The following is a 15,357-nucleotide window of genomic DNA, read 5'->3' on the forward strand; positions in this document are numbered from 1 at the left end:
TATCTGGCTCGGCTTTCTGGGTTAGATCTTCTGAGATTTCATTTTATGAGTATTCCTGATTACCAAATGTTTGGAACTCAGCTCCTGCCCCACAAAGTCTTTATGAGCTATTGCATAAAACCAGTGACAGTGCCACATCCAGGCAGGACAAGGACCGTGTACTCCTAACTGCGGAGACAGGAATGCTGGCAGTGTTACTTTTGAGGTCACTATTGGCCAAGATAATTTCTTCACTAGGCAAAGGCAAACCTCCTTAAGTGAGTTTCCTGCGGGGACTTGGAGAGAAGTGCCGTAGATGCTCTGGGAGGGAGAGTATACCATCAGGGACCTTGGACAATCACAGCAAGACAATGAGAAGCCTCTGGGGACCATTCTACAGGGGACTTTTTCCCTGGCCGTGCTGCTGACAGGCCCCCCCAGGAAGCAGAGTCCCTGAGCTCTCCCTGGCAGCTCTCGGTGCATTTCCAGGGGAACAGCTTGGCAGCCCCGTGCTGGGTGGTGCGCTCCATCTATTTCTATGGTACCTATCACCATGGTACCTACTTGCTCTGAAAAACACAGCTAAAAACAGAACATAAAGAAAAGGAGCGCAGTCCGCTTCCCTGCAGTCACCTTCTGCAGCTGTTCTTATCCCTCATGATTGCTCTCACGGGCCTCTTCCATTCTGACTTTCCGTGTTTTTGTTGTATATGACCTTAAAAAACAAGAGGCTTACTATCTGCACCAGCCTCGTCTTGGAGACGATGTGGCCTGAGGCTTCAAAAATTTCCCACTCGCCTTGCTGCAAGTGTACCTTCCTCCAGGGGACACATTCACCCAGGAAGCAGCTCCTCCTGGGCCTTGTTGGGAGCCCCATGTCAGACGTTTTTGGGACAGGGGAAGAAGTGGGGAGTGGGGGATGACTGCGACATTAGTGCACATTGGTGACCTGAGAAAGGACCTGCATTTATTCCAACAAAGAGGAGCCCATGCTTTCTCACGAACATCCTGGAAATTGTCTTCAGGGAAAGATTCACAAGGCCAAATCAATTCTCCAAAAGTTTTCTTTTTCTTTTTTTTCTTTTTGAGACAGTCTTGCTCTATTGCCCAGGCTGGAGAGCAATGAGACAATCTTGGCTCACAGCAACCTCTGCCTCCCAGGCTCAAATGATTCTCCTGTCTCAGCCTCCTAAGTAGCTGGGCTTATAGGCGTGTGCTACCACGCCCAGCTAATTTTTTTGTATGTTTAGTAGAGACGGGATTTCTCCATGTTGGCCAGCCTGGTCTCAAACTCCTGACCTCAGGTGATCCACCTGCCTTGACCTCCCAAAGTGCTGTGATTACAGGCGTGAGCCACTGCGCCCAGCCCAAAGGTTTTCTTTAATTCAACAATTATCCTTCAGAGCAGTGCTCAGCCCAGCCATTGTAGTCAGACAGAACGTGAGTTCAAATCCCAACTCAGCCACTTGCCAGGCATGTGAGATTAGTGGGCAACCTCTTGGAGGTTAAATTTGCTCATTTTTAAAATGGGGAATGGGCCAGGCATGGTGGCACATGTCTGTAATCCCAGCATTTTGGGAGGCTGAGGAGGGCGGATGGCTTGAGCTCAGGCGTTTGAGACCAGCCTGGGCAACATGGTAAGACCCCGTCTCTCCAAAAATATACAAAAGTTAGCCAGGTGTGGTGGTGCATATCTGTGGCCCCACATCGGGAGACTGATGTGAGCAGATTGCTTGAGCCTCAGAGGTCAAGGCTGCAGTGAACCATGATCACGTCACTGCACTTCAGCCTGGGCAACAGAGTGAGACCCTGTCTCCAAAAAGAAAAAGAAAGAGGGAAAAGGAAATGGGGATGACTGCATAGACCTTACAGGGACAAGCCCCTTGCTCTGACCTCAGCCTCCATGGTCATTCCTTGACCTTCCCATCTATAAAATGGGGAGGATCATGGCACCGGCCTCAAAGCAGCTTTGGGATGGTTCCAGGAGATGATATATGTAAAGTGCTGAGAGGGCACCAGGTACGTTGCAAGCGCTCAGTAATTGCTGGAGATGTGTGAGGAGGATGGTGGTGACAGCTGGGACAAGGGTGCTCTGTGGGGAACGTTTGTGTCAGCCCTGTCTTGGTTCTCCTACGTGTGACTTCCTGTCTTCAGTCCTGGCGGAGCAGGTACAAACAGGGTCCCGACTCACAAGTGGACCCTGCCTCCAGACTCCCAGATGCATCCTTTTATTATTATTATATTAAAAAAAATTTTTTTTTGAGACGGAGTTTTGCTCTTGTTGCTCAGGCTGGAGAGCAATGGCGCAATCTTGGCTCGCTACAACCTCTGCCTCCCAGGTTCAGGTGATTCTCCTGCCTCAGCCTCCTGAGTAGCAGGGATTACAGGTATGCACCAATACACCCAGCTAATTTTGTATTTTTAGTAGATACGGGGTTTCTCCATGTTTGTCAGGCTGGTCTCGATCTCCTGACCTCAGGTGATCCAGCCACCTCAGCCTCCCAAAGTGCTGGGATTACAGGCTTGAGCCACAGTGCCCGGCCTCCCGGATACATTCATCAGTGTCCCTGGGCATAGTAGATGTAGCTGAGGCCAAGCTCAGGCTGCGATGTGGGTACACCATGCAGAAGGGTCAGCAGCCCAGATGCTCGACATGATACACAGGACAAAAGAATTCTCAGGTCCTGGAGAAAACCCCAGTGTGGTTACCTGCTTGTTTGTCAGTTTTGGAGTCAACAGCCCTGAGGACTCAACTCTCCCTTTTGCCCACTCATTAACAGAGTGGCTCTGGACAAGCCACTTGCCTTTCCTTCTCCATCTGTGAAATGGGGCAAAGAGGGAGGTTGGGAGCATCAAAGAGAAAATGCAGGAAAAGCCTCCAGCCCAGAGTCAGCACATAGTGGGCTCTCAGCAACTGTGAGCTCCCTTGTTTCCTACCACGCCCCCACACTGAACATTTTAAGGCTGAGTAAATACTCCATTTAATGAATAAAGGGTTAGGCGCTATAATAGGAGGAAACAGGCTCATTTCCTGAATTTGCGAGTAATCCGGTAAATGCTGCACTGAAACTCCCAGACTCACACAAAGCCGGAGGCCCCACAGGCTCCCCATGAGGCCCCTTCCAGCAACCCCAACTCCCTCCCAAATGCTCCATTTCTCACAACTCACTTTCAAGAACAAAGAACCCTCTGCTCTAGCCAAACAAGTCTGTGGGCTACAATCACACACTGCTTGTGCCTTCCTGCCTTTTTATTTCACAAAAGCAATTTTCCTGTTGTGATCATTGTGTCTGTCTCCTCCCTGACAAACCCCACTTCCCATGAGAGCCCCCAATTTTCATTTGAGGGTCCATGTGCTTCCGAGGACAGAGCATGCCACTTAAGCTAAACCAATTAGCCACTCAATCCCCCTGGCAGGCAGGGATTGGTTCCTGAGATCTAAGTTGGTCCAATTAGAATGACTCCCACAACTCCCTTCTTTTGAGACGGAGTCTCGCTCTGTTGTTGCCCAGGCTGGAGTGAGGTGGCACCATCTTGGCTCACTACAACCTCCACCTCCCAGGTTCAAGTGATTCTCTTGCCTCGGCCTCCCGAGTAGCTGGGACTACAGGCAAGCGCCTGGCTCATTTTTGTATTTTCAGTAGAGACAAGGTTTCACCATATTGGTCAGGTTGATCTCGAACTCCTGACCTCAGGTGATCTACCTGCCTTGGCCTCCCAAAGTCCTGGGATTACAGGTGTGAGCCACCGCACTGGCTCTGGCCTTTCTGTTTTGACCATTTGTATAGTTACTTGATAAATGTTTGTTACCAAATGGCCAATACAATCTCCTACAACCAGAAACACCCTGTCCCGGGGACACCCCCCGCCCCAGGTGAGTAGTCTGAAAAGTACCAGGCTCTGGGCTGAATGCATGACATATGTTATCTCATTTTCAGAAAACGGCTCATTGCATTTATGTTATTCTCGAATGCAAGGGCTGGTGGCTTTTTGCCAAGGCTTGTGAGTGGAGCCTGTGTGAACTGGAGGGGGAGATCTTATACAGAGGAACTAACGCAGAGAGCGGTGGCCCTTCATGGTGGCACAGACCTGGATGGAAAGGGCAAGGCCTTTGGTTTAATTCTTGACTCTACTTCTTACGTGGATGATCTTGGGCAAGTTACTCTGTGTATTTGTGTCTCAGTTTTTTCATGTGGCAAATGAAGAGGAAATCCCAACACCTCTCTGGGTTGCTGGAAGATTAAATCACGTGAGTCAAATACCCAGCACGACCCTGGCATCGTCTTGCTCTTTCTCTGCTATATTTCTCCTCTGCAGAACACTGACCGGTGGCTGGGCCCTCACAGGTGTATGTTCCCCCATTCTCCGTGGTGACCACCCATCCTACCTAGGAGCCGAAGGATGATATAGAGGTTCAAGAAAACACTGGCCACCAGGTGGGGAGAAGGTTCCATCCCATTCCTTGCCAAACGTAGATTTGCTGCCACAAAGCCAGAGTGTGTGGAGAGATGGTTGCAGCCCAGGCCACTTGTTTCATTGCAAATCCACTGTATTTAGATTACACCTAAGCCTTTTTCCTCTTGTCTCTGCTTAGCAAGGCAGGAACACTTCCAGATCGGACAGCCTGAGCACCAAGTCTGATTTATTAAAGAAAGAAAAGAAGATTTGCCTGGTGGCCTGGCATGCATTTTCAACTAAAATGTAAACCGTTCCTCAGAACAGCCAAAACTGCCATTAGACTTTTTTTTTTTTAGAGGGAGTCTCATCGTGTCGTCCAGGCTGGAGTGCGGTAGACAGATCTCGGCTCACTGCAACTTCCACCTCCCAATTTCAAGTGGTTCTCCTGCCTCAGCTTCCTGAGTAGTTGGGACTATAGGCGTGCACCACCACGCCTGGCTAATCTTTATGTGTATACATATAAATATAAATATAAATATATATATAAATTTTTTTTTTTTTTAGTAGAGATAGGGTTTTACTATGTTCCCCAGGCTGGTCTCGAACTCCTGACCTCAGGTGATCTGCCCGCCTCGGCCTCCCAAAGTGCTAAGATTATAGGAAGCCACCATGCCAAGCTGCAATTAGATTTTTGAGTGTTACCAAATAAGCAGTATATGTTTACTCAGGGGTTTCGTCAGCAAAGGGCAACGTTATACCTCTTTAGGCAAATTCATTTGAGGTACACTTCTCTGGGGCTTAGGTAGGGGAGGCCTGAGGGACAGGAAGAGATAAGAAATCTTTGCATCTTATTACCCTCTTCTAACCTCCTCCTGTGCTCAAAGGAGGGAAAGCCCAGCAATTAGTTCTACACCAGAATAAGTCTTCTGTTGCTGAAGGGTTTCATCTTTATTTTGTTATTTTATTTTTTTTAGACTGAGTGTCACTCTGTCACCCAAGCTGGAGTGCAATGGTGTGATCTTGGCTCACTGCAACCTCTGCCTCCCAAGTTCAAGCAATTCTCCTGCCTCAGCCTTCTGAATAGCTGGGATTACAAGCATGGGCCACAACGCCCCACTAATTTTTTGTAGAGATGGGATTTCATCATGTTGGTCAGGCTGTTCTCGAACTCCTGACTTCGTGATCCACTTGCCTTGGCCTCCAAAAGTTCTGGGATTACAGGTGTGAGCAGAGTTTAATCTTTCTACCAGAAGCAGTACGGTTTCTATTTGTGACAGGCAGTGTTCTCAAGTTGTAGCTCTCCAGGACCCTGGAGTGCTTGTTAAAAATGCAAATTTCTAGCCAGGCGCGGTGGCTCACGCCTGTAATCCCAGCACTTTGGGAGGCTGAGGCGGGTGGATCACGAGGTCAAGAGATCGAGACCATCCTGGTCAACATGGTGAAACCCCGTCTCTACTAAAAATACAAAAAATTAGCTGGGCATGATGGCGCACGCCTGTAATCCCAACTACTCAAGAGGCTGAGGCAGGAGAATTGCTTGAACCCAGGAGGCGGAGGTTGCAGTGAGCCGAGATCACGCCATTGCGCTCCAGCCTGGGCAACACGAGCGAAACCCGGTCTCAAAAAAAAAAAAAAAAAAAGAAAGAAAATTTCTGGCTCCATACTATTCCTACTGAATTAGACTCTGCACAAATGATTGTGAACCTTGCATAGCAATTCAGACCACAGGTTCTAGAGTCAGATAAATATGAACTGAATGCCAAACTCCAGCTCTTGATTCTTGAGCGGGTTAATTAACTTCTCTGGCTGGGCATGATGGCTTACGTGTGTAATCCCAGCACTTTGGGAGGCTGAGGAAGATGGATCACCTGATGCCAGGAGTTCAAGACCAGCCTGGGCAACATGGTGAAATCCTGTCTCTACTGAAAATACAAAAATTAGCCAGGCATGGTGCTGCACACCTCTAGTTCCAGTACTGAGGAGGCTGAGGCAGGATAATTGCTTGAACCCGGGAGGCAGAGGTTGCAGTGAGCCAAGATCACGCCATTGCACTGCAGCCTGGGTGACAGGGCAAGACTCTGTCTCAAAAAATAAATAAATAAGTAACCTATCTGAGTCTCCATTGTATCACCTGTGTGAAGGTAATGCTGAACAGTCAAGTGGTATGGAGCTCATGTGATTGTTCTAAGGATGAAATGAAATAATACTTGTTTAGCAATATTTGGCACTTGGTAGATATTCAATATATCATAACTCTTCTTTTTCTTTTTCCTTTTTCTTTTTTTTTCTTTTTTTTTTAGATGGAGTCTCACTCTGTCACCCAGGCTGGAGTGAGCTCAGGTGCAAGCTCAGCTCACTGCAACCTGTGCCTCCCAGGTTCAACTAATTCTCCTGCCTTAGCCTCCCAAGTAGCTGGAACTACAGCCCGGCTAATTTTTGTATTTTTAGTAGAGAAGGGGATTCACCATGTTGGCCAGGCTAGTCTTGAACTCCTAGTCTCAAGTGAGCTAAGTGCCTCAGCCACCCAAAGTGCTGGGATTATAGGCATGAGCTACCATGCCCAGCTTGATAACTCTTCTTTTTCTAGAACAAACTCAAAAAAGTTGGAGAATCCTACAATAACAGACAAACTTGGCCATCACGACCAGCATTAAGATCCTTGATAGTACTATCCACTGGTGGAAGTTTTGACAAGACCTGAAAGTTTCCTGAACCTCATGAAATCCTAGAGGATTCACATCTGATCCTCAACAATGGGCTAGCCAGAAGAGGGCAGAGAGAGCTTGAGTCTAACCGTTGCTGTTCTAATCACAATGCCCAGGTGTTGTGGGTACTTTACTTGGGAATGTCTAGGTTGCTACTCATTTCAAAAGATGGCAGATCTACTGGGTAGAGGTGTGGCAGCACAGATTACTAATGAGTGGTGACTGTTTATCAGACCCTTGGCTTTCATAAATTATTTTCTTGTTTGCTTTTGAGACAGTCTTGCTCTGTCGCCCAGGCTGAAGTGCAGTGACAGGATCTTGGCTCACTGCAACCTCCATCTCCCGGGTTCACGCAATTTTCCCACCTCAGCCTCCCCAACAGCTGGGATTACAGGCACTCGCCATCATGCCCGACTAATTTTTGTATTTTTGTAGAGAAAGGGTTTCACCATGTTGGCCAGGCTGGTCTCAAACTCCTGACCTCAGGTGACCCACCTGCCTCGGCCTCCCAAAATTCTGGGATTACAGGCATGAGCCACCGCACAAGGCCCATAAGTTATTTTCTTTAGATAATCACTCAAACATCACTACATTGTAGGAAACAACAAAATGCCATTGAGACGTAGATTTTTCAAGATAGTTTAAATTAAACCGGCAAACTTTTTCCGTAAGGTTTGTGAACTAAGAATAGGTTTTACATTTTTAGGAGTTGTGAAGAAGGAGAAGGAGGAGGAGGAGGAAAAGCAAAAGGAAAAACAGCAGTATTATGAAAGAAAAACAAAATCTTGGACCCTGATTCACTCTGCCAAAAGGAAAAAAACGAAGCAGAAAGCTGAGTCATGCAAGAATCTGTCTTTCCTTTTCTTCCTAAGCAGACAGCAACAGATAAAAGGTTAAAGATCTCTGCAGGTAGCTATTCTGCGTTCACCTTACCTTATGTAAAGTGCTGATTACTATTCACCTACCTGCTCCCTTTCTCTTGCAACATGTGGACTGTGTCATATGACCACACCCCCCCTTCCCCCTCCATCCGGCTTTTCCCCTTTAAATCCTGAAGTCCTCAAAATCATCTTTGGAGAAAAACACAGACCCATCTCCTGGGGTTGTCCTTAACCTTGGCAAAATAAACTTCTAAATTGATTGAGAAGTGTCTCAATCAATTTAGTACCTGTCTCAGGTACTTTTTTATTTACAGTGTGATGGTTAATTTTATGTGTCACCTTGATTGTATCACAGGGTGCACAGACATTTGGTTAAACTTTTGTTTTTTTTGAGACAGAGTCTCACTCTGTTGCCCAGGCTGGAGTGCAGTGGCATGATATCGGCTTACTGCAACCTCGTCTCCCAGATTGAAGCGATTCTCCTGCCTCAGCCTCCTTGGTAGCTAGGATTATAGGCATGAGCCACTACATCCGGCTAATTTTTGCTTTTTTTTTTTTTTTTTTTTTTTTTTAGGAGACGGAGTTTTGCTCTTGTTACCCAGGCTGGAGTGCAATGGCGCGATCTCGGCTCACCGCAACCTCTGCCTCCTGAGTTCAGGCAATTCTCCTGCCTCAGCCTCCTGAGTAGCTGGGATTACAGGCACGCACCACCAAGCCCAGCTGATTTTTTTTTTGTATTTTTAGTAGAGACGGGGTTTCACCATGTTGACCAGGATGGTCTCCATCTCTTGACTTCGTGATCCACCTGCCTCCGCCTCCCAAAGTGCTGGGATTACAGGCGTGAGCCAACGCGCCCGGCCTAATTTTTGCATTTTTAGTAAGAGAAGGGGTTTCACCATGTTGGCCAGGCTTGTCTCGAACTTCTGACCTCAAGTGATCCACCTGCCTCGGCTTCCCAAAGTGCTGCGATTACAGGCATAAGCCACCACACCCAGACTAGTTAAATATTATTTCTGGGTATGTCTGTGAGTGTGTTTTGGGTGAAATTAGCATTTGAATCCAGAGACTGAGTAAGGAAGATCCCACCCTTACTGATGGCAGTGGTCATCATGCAGTCCTCAGACGACTTGAAGAGAACAGGAAGGTGGAGGAAGGGAGCATTTGCTCTCTGCCTGGCTGGCTGAGCTGGGCCTTTTCCTGTCCTTGGACTGGGATTTGCCCCATCAGCACTCCTGGTCCTCAGGCCTTTGGACTCAGGCTGGAATTTAGTCCTTATCTCCAGTTTGCAGATGGAAGATCTGGAACTTCTCAGCCTCCATAATCCTGTGAGCCAATGCTTTATAATAAATCTCTTTATCTATATGTGTATCTCCTATTGGTTCTGTTTTTCTGGAGAACAATGACTAATAGAAACAGAGATGTACGTGTTCCGGAAAGCTAACATATTTAAAATATTGGGTTCTTTTCCTAAAAGTTTGTTGAGCAAGAGCTCAGGAGCTGACTGTTGATTTAGCTCACGGTCTCGAAGGCCAATATAACTTAGATTCACGCACCATCTGATGTGGTCTGGCTCTGTGTCCCCATCCAAATCTTATCTCCAATTATAATTTCTATCATCCCTCTGTGATGATGGAAGGGACCATGTGTAAGGTGATTGGATCATGGGGGCGGTTTCCCCCATGCTGTTCTCCTGATAGTGAGTGAGTTCTCATGAGATCTAACGGCTTAAAAGTGTGACATATCCCCCCTCCCCTTTGCTCACTCTCTCCTGCCACCTCGTGAAGGTGTGCTTGCATCTCCTTTGCCTTCTGCCCCAATTTTAAGTTTCCTGAGGCCTCCCCAGCCATTTGGAACTGGGAGTTAAACCTCTTTCCTTTATAAGTTACACAGTCTCCAGTATTTCTTTATAGCAGTTTGAGAATGGTCTGATACCCCATCAAAACACAAATTCTCACATGCCACTGATGTGTTACCAAGTGAACAGATACCACAGATCCACTACTTCTCCATAGGCAGGGGACACTACCTTAGTGCCCAGAATGTTTATCTGGATCAGTGAAAACCCTTAGGACCAGAAGAAGACAAAGGCAGGACCAAACAGGAAAGTGGCAGCTCATGAGTCTAGATGTAAAATTCTAAATAGGGTGTAAGGTCTTTTAGGCTGACTGACTGAGCCATGGACTGCATGGTAACCTCTGTGATCCTCACCTACACCTCCAGATGAGTTCCTGGAACTAGAAAGTCTGAGGTAACTAGAAAACCACAAAAGGAGAAGAATGACCAACCCCTGTGGTGCCTAATTAGCTTTGAGACATTCTTCTATTGTTCCTTATTCCTGCCTCAACTGATAAGGCAACTGGACTTTGTAACCAACCTTGCTCAACTGATAGGTCAACCTTGTGACTCCAGATCCTACAACCGCCTCCCAGCTTGCAAAAACCGCCCTGAACTGTAACTTCTGTAACTTTCCACTGCCTACCCCAAACCTATAAAACCAACTCCTATCCCACCTCCCTCCGCTGACTCTTTTCAGACTCAGCCCACCTGTAGCCAGGTGAATAAACAGCCATGTTGCTCACACAAAGCCTGTTTGTGGGAGGGGGGTTCTATTCATTCAGAGTGTGTGTGTAACACAAAGTATTAGCAAACTGAATCTGGCAGTGTCTTTTGGGGGCTCAGAAAATGATAGCCCAAAGTTTGGTGCTTTGTCATGCTGAGTAGTTTGAACTGAAGGACACTGGAGGGGGCTCTGAAGCAAGATGTCTGACCTTTTTCTGTCCCCATCTCTCCTGTTCCCCTCTCCCCCAAGGCAGACCATAGAAACTAGAATTCCTCTTCCCTAAGGCAGGTCATAGAAACCAGAACCCCCTTCTCTCAAAGCCAGTCATAAGACCTAGAAATATTACTCTAACTTTCCCCTGCAATTCTGTGTAGGAGCTGGCCATAAAGAAATTCTCTGCCTTTTCTGATAGTAAATCATAAGACCTTCATTCCAAAAGAGGTCCTATTCTACACTCCAGGTAAAAGAATGTGACACCGAGAGACCAAGAAGAATCTACACAGGGCCAGGCATGGTAGCTCATGCCTGTAATCACAGCAATTTGGGAGGCTGGAGCAAAAGAACCCCTGAGGCAGGAGTTCAAGAACAGCCTGGACAGCACAGTGAGACCATGTCTCTATGGAAAAAAAGAATCTGGACAGACAGGTTCTGCTGGGCCTTCTCTTCCCATCAGTCTACGAGCATTAGATCACTCTCTTTTGTCCAATTACATTTCTACACAGCTGGCCATTTTTCAGCGAACCTAAGCATAAAAATAGTTTTCCCTGAAGCTTAGGATCTGCACTTCTTTTCTTTCTTTTTTTTTTTTTTTTGAGACGAAGTTTCGCTCTTGTTGCCCAGACTGGAGTGCAATGTCACGATCTCATCTCACTGCAACCTCCACCTCCTGGGTTCAAGCTATTCTCATGCCTCAGCCTCCCAAGTTGCTGGGATTGACAGGCATGCACCACCACACCCAGCTAGTTTTGTATTTTTAGTAGAGATGGGGCTTTTCCATGTTGGTCAGGCTGATCTCAAACTCCTTGACCTCAGATGATCTGCCTGCCTCGGCCTCCCAAAGTGCTGGGATTACAGGCTGAGCCACCATGCCCAGCCTTTTTTATTTTTTATTTTTGCTTCAAAAAGCTTTATTTCCATTTGGTCCAAGGCTTGTTAGGGTAGTTAGAAAGCTGCCTAGTGGCTGGAAGGAGAGGCTTGGCCAGAAGCCCTGTTACTTTGCAAGGGGCCCTTCAGAAGTTGCTGGGCTCAGGAGGCTCTTAGTTGTGCTTGAGAGTAAGCCTTTCAAAGAGATACTCACCCAGCCCAGATTCCGAGCAGGCGCAGTGGCTCACACCTGTAATCCTAGCACTTTGGGAGGCCAAGGCAAGTGGATCTCAAGACCAGCCTGGGCAACATGGCAAAACCTCGTCTTTCCTAAAAGTACAAAAATTAGGCAGGTGTGATGGTACACACCTGTAGTCCCAGCTACTCTGGAGGCTGAGGCACGAGAATCGCTTGAACCCAAGAAGCTGAGGTTGCAGTGAGCCGAGATCACACCACTGTATTCCAGCCTGGGCCACAGAGGGACACTCTATTATAGGGAAAAAAAAAAAAAAAAGAAATGTAATTTTCAATGATACCATCTACAATAGCATGAATAAATATCAAATACCCAGAAATAAATCTAACAAAACATGTGAAAACCATTTATGGAAAATACGGCAAAACTTTACTGAAGGATATTAAAGAACAACTAATAAATGGAGAGAGAGTATGTTCATGACAGAAAGACGCAATGTTGTAAATACATCTGTTCTCCCTAAATTGTATATTCTAGGCAATTCCAATCAAAATCCCAACAGGTTTTTAAAAAGGAATTGATCTGATCACACCAATTCCAAAACTTATAGGGAAGAGCCGAGTGCCAAAAAAGAACAAATCACTTTTAAACAAGAGCAACAGACAGGGTGTGTGTTGGGGTTGGGGGCTTGTCTTCTACCAGATATCAAGACATAGAAAACCATGGTAACTAAGATGGAGTGAAAGAGTTCCCACAACTCAACCCAAAAAACAAATGAATAGCCCAATTAAATGGGCAAAGGACTTGAATGGCCCTTTCTCCAAAGAAGCTGTACAAATGGCCGCTGAGTACATGAAAAGACACTCAACCTCATTACAGAACTGCAAATCAAAACCACAGTGAGATACCACTTGACACACATTAGGATGGCCATTATCAAAGACAAAAGCAAAATTAGAAAAGAAGTATCGGTGAGGACATGGAGTAACTGAAACCCTTGTACATTGCTGGTGTGATTATAAAATGGTATAGCCTTCTGTGAAAACAGTGTGGCCGTTCCACAAAAAACTAACATTGAGCTACAGGCGGTGGCTCAGGCCTGTAATCCCAGCACTTTCGGAGGCTGAGATGGGAGGACTGCTTGAGGCCAGGAGGTTGAGACCATCCTGGACAACATAGTAAGGCCTCATCTCTACAAAAAATATATATAATTTTAAAAAACTAAACATTGAGCTACCATATAATCTAACAATTCCACTTCTAGTATATGCCCAAAAGAATGGGAAGCAGAGATTCGAACAGATATTTGTACACCAATGTTCATAGCAGCAATATCCACAATAGCCACTGATGGATGACTAGATAAACAAATTTGGTATATACAGATAATAGAATATTGTTCAGCCATTAAAAAGAATAAAATTCTTCTTCTTTTTTTTTTTTTTTTTTTTTTTTTTTTTGATAAGGAGTCTTGTCATCCAGGCTGGAGTGCAGTAGCAAGATCTTGGCTCACTGCAAACTCCGCCTCCTGGGTTCAAGTGATTCTCCTGCCTCAGCCTCCCATGTAGCTGGGATTACAGATGTCTACCACCATACCCAGCTAATTTTTGTATTTTTAGCAGAGATGGGGTTTCACCATGTTAGCCAGGCTGGTCTTGAACTCCTGACCTCAAGTGATCTGCCCATCCTGGTTTTTCAAAGTGCTGGGATGAAGGCGTGAGGCACCACGCCTGGCCTAAAAAGAATGAAATTCTGATATATACCATAACATGGGTGTACACTGGAGACATGAAAGACATAAGTAAAAGAAACTAGGCCAGGCATGGTGGCTCACACCTGTAATCCCAGCAATTTGGGAGACCAAAGCGGGTGGAGACCAGCCTGTCCAACATGGAGAAACCCTGTCTCTACTAAAAATACAAAATTAGCTAGGTGTGGTGGCGCATGCCTGTAGTCCCAGCTACTCGGGAGGCTGAGACATGAGAATTGCTTGAACCCAGGAGGCAAAGGTTGCAGTGAGCTGAGATTGTGCCACTGCACTTCAGCCTGGGCAACAAGAGTGAAACTCCGTCCCCCCCACCAAAAAAAAGTAAAATTGGAAGCTGATTATCAGTAACAAAAATCAAATCCAGGTAGATCAAACACTTAAATATAAAATATTAAATACTTAAATATGAAGGACGAAATTAGAAACTTTTAGAGGATAATAGAAAAGAATATCTCAAGTTGGGAAAGTTTTCCTAGAGAAGATAAATTCGACATCAAAATTAAGAACTTCTGTTCAAAAGTCACCATAAATAAAATGCAAAAGCATTCCCAAACTGCAAGTAGAAATATGAACATATAACACTGGGAAAGGCATAATATTTCATGCCTATAATCCTAGCATTTTGGGAGGCCAAGGCAGGAGGACCACTTGAGGCTAGGAGTTCAATATCAAACTTGGCTGGGCCTGGTGGTGCATGTCTATAATCCCACCTACTTGGGAGGCTGAGGCAGGAGGCTCACTTGAGCCGGGAGGTTCAGGCTGCAGTGAGCCATGTTCTTGCCCCTGCACTCCAGCCTGAGCAACAAAGCATGACCCTGTCTCAAAAGGTAAAAATGTAAACTGATATGGAATCATCATCACCCAGATTATATAAAGAACTCTTATGAATCAATAAGAAAAAGACCACCCATTCATGAAAATTGGGGGAAAGATATAAACAGGCATTTACGATACAGAAAAAACAGTTGGTTTATAAACACGAAAAGATTATCCACTGTTAGCTGGGCGTGGTGGTGCACGTCTGTGGTCCCGGCTACTTGGGAGGCTGAGCTGGTAAGATCGCTTGGGCCCAGGAGGTTCAGGCTGCATGAGCTGTGACCGCACCACTGCACTCCAGCCTGGGTGACAGAATGAGACCCTGTCTCAAATAAAAATAAATAAGAAAAGAGTCTTCACTTCAATAGTAATTAAATACATGCAAATTATAACTATGATGATACACAGGCCACACTTGTGGAGTTGACAAGAATTAAAATTGACAAGAATGAGGTCAACCAAAACACTATCACTGACTTGTAGTGCAAGGGTTGATTGTTATAAACTACTTTGGGGAAAAAAATTAGCATTATCCCATAGAGTGGAAGCACCTTTAAACCTAGTAATTCCATTCTTAGTTATACACTCTAAAGAATACCTGCAATGTGGGAAAATCACACCACGTAATACTATACAGTGGTAAAAAAATAAACTACAGCTACCTGCGTCAACACAAATGAAGCTCAAAACATCACGTTGAATAAAAGTCACAGAAATAGGCCGGGCGCGGTGGCTCACGCCTGTAATCCCAGCACTTTGGGAGGCCGAGGCGGGTGGATCACGAGGTCAAGTGATCGAGACCATCCTGGTCAACAAGGTGAAACCTCGTCTCTACTAAAAATACAAAAATTAGCTGGGCATGGTGCCGCGTGCCTGTAGTCCCAGCTACTCGGGAGGCTGAGGCACGAGCATTGCCTGAACCCAGGAGGCGGAGGTTGCGGTGAGCCAAGATCGTACCATTGCACTCCAGC

The 15,357-nt window shown here is 46.0% G+C and overlaps 1 protein-coding gene across 2 annotated transcripts in view; it reads right to left on the reverse strand.

The window, feature by feature from the left end:
* Positions 1–15,357, reverse strand: part of DGLUCY (D-glutamate cyclase) — a 107,860-nt gene that overhangs the window by 75,203 nt on the left and 17,300 nt on the right. The window contains exon 2 of one of the 2 annotated variants that reach the window (XM_032287641.1): positions 2,689–2,797. The exons of the other annotated variant lie outside the window; for it this stretch is intronic. The gene's annotated coding sequence lies outside the window, so the exon portion shown is untranslated. The remainder of the gene's footprint in view (positions 1–2,688; positions 2,798–15,357) is intronic. 2 annotated transcript variants of the gene reach the window in all.

The sequence above is a fragment of the Sapajus apella genome, unplaced genomic scaffold, assembly GCF_009761245.1.
Source record: "Sapajus apella isolate SASKATOON/1434 unplaced genomic scaffold, GSC_monkey_1.0 scaffold20, whole genome shotgun sequence".
Lineage (NCBI taxonomy): Eukaryota > Metazoa > Chordata > Mammalia > Primates > Cebidae > Sapajus > Sapajus apella.